Raw genomic sequence first — 1,605 nt, forward strand, 5'->3', positions numbered from 1 at the left:
GTGCCAGTTTGGGCGTTTAACTTCCATTCTTGTGCCAGTTCCGGCGTTTAACGCTGGAATTCCTGAGGGTGACTTTGAACGCCAGTTGGGGCCATCAAATCTTAGGCAAAGTATGGACTATCATATATTGCTGGAAAGCCCAGGATGTCTACTTTCCAACGCCGTTGAGAGCGCGCCAATTGGGCTTCTGTAGCTCCAGAAAATCCACTTCGAGTGTAGGGAGATCAGAATCCAACAGCATCTGCAGTCCTTTTTGGTCTCAGAATCAGATTTTTGCTCAGGTCCCTCAATTTCAGCCAGAAAATACCTGAAATCACAGAAAAACACACAAACTCATAGTAAAGTCCAGAAAAGTGAATTTTAACTAAAAACTAATAAAAATATACTAAAAACTAACTATATCATACCAAAAACATACTAAAAACAATGCCAAAAAGCATACAAATTATCCGCTCATCAATAGTCCATCTACATGGTAGCTACAACATGTAGGGAAGGCAACAATAAAGAGCAATTCAAAATAATTAGATGCAAGAGGGTAAAAACATACAAATAATAGGCATGAGAGGTATAGCTCAAGCATCAAGTAATAAATGTGCCAAATTAAAGAGCATGTGTAATGATGACAATTGTGAATGATAATCCCAAATACATTGGATGTGCAAGTTAAAATAGGGATGAAAATAATGTAATCCAAATGTATATGAGAGCCATAAGTAAATGTCAATTGTCAAATCTCTTCTCTGAGTACCCACGTGCTCAAATAAAATAAGGCACTTGATGACAAGTCATCATATACCCATTTTTCAAGCTAATTTCATTTGTTTTGTTAGTCTTTATGCACTTTCTTGCTTCTTAAGTAAGTGATTTGGAGTGAAAATGCACAACTTCTTTAAATCAAGCAACCACCATGAAATTAATGTTAATCCATGAGGTTTAAGCTAATTTTAATTGAATTTTAATTGATTTATAAGCCTCTTGAATTTAGTGATACTTTGAGTGGTTGTTTTGGTTTATTGTAGGTGAAGAAAAGAAAAAAAGGAAAAAGCGTGGCCTAAGGAAGTGTGGCCCAAGGAAAAGAAAGTGTGGTCAAAGAGAGAAGAAGTGTGGCGCACAATATGAGGAAGGGCAAGCATTGCCCTCCACAAGGGCACACTGCCCTCTAGGAGGGCAACATAAGGGAACTAAGCAAAGAAGGCAACTCTGCCCTGCCCACTACAAGGGAAGAGCACAAAATTGTGCCTTGGAACCAAGAAGAAGAGAACCTTGCCCTGCCCTCCACAAGGGCAGTATCGGGCTCACCAAGGGAGAAAATCAAAGGAAAATGTCTCCAAATGCTTGCCACAAGAGTTGAACACGGGACCATGAAGAAGCAAGCAACTAAGTCCCATTACCGTGCCAAGAAACCAAGGAAAATGATGTAGCGTGTGTTTCTGCCCGGATTCGAACACGGGACTGCATTTTGGAAACACTGCCCTGCCCTCCGCAAGGGCAGGGCAGCATTTGGTTGGTGCACAACTCTGGCGCACCAAGAAGTGAATCTGGCGCACCAAATCATGACCCTGGCAGCACCAGCGCGCACCACACACAATCCTGGCAGCACCA

The sequence above is a fragment of the Arachis duranensis genome, chromosome 5 (assembly GCF_000817695.3).
Source record: "Arachis duranensis cultivar V14167 chromosome 5, aradu.V14167.gnm2.J7QH, whole genome shotgun sequence".
In the NCBI taxonomy this organism is placed as follows: domain Eukaryota; kingdom Viridiplantae; phylum Streptophyta; class Magnoliopsida; order Fabales; family Fabaceae; genus Arachis; species Arachis duranensis.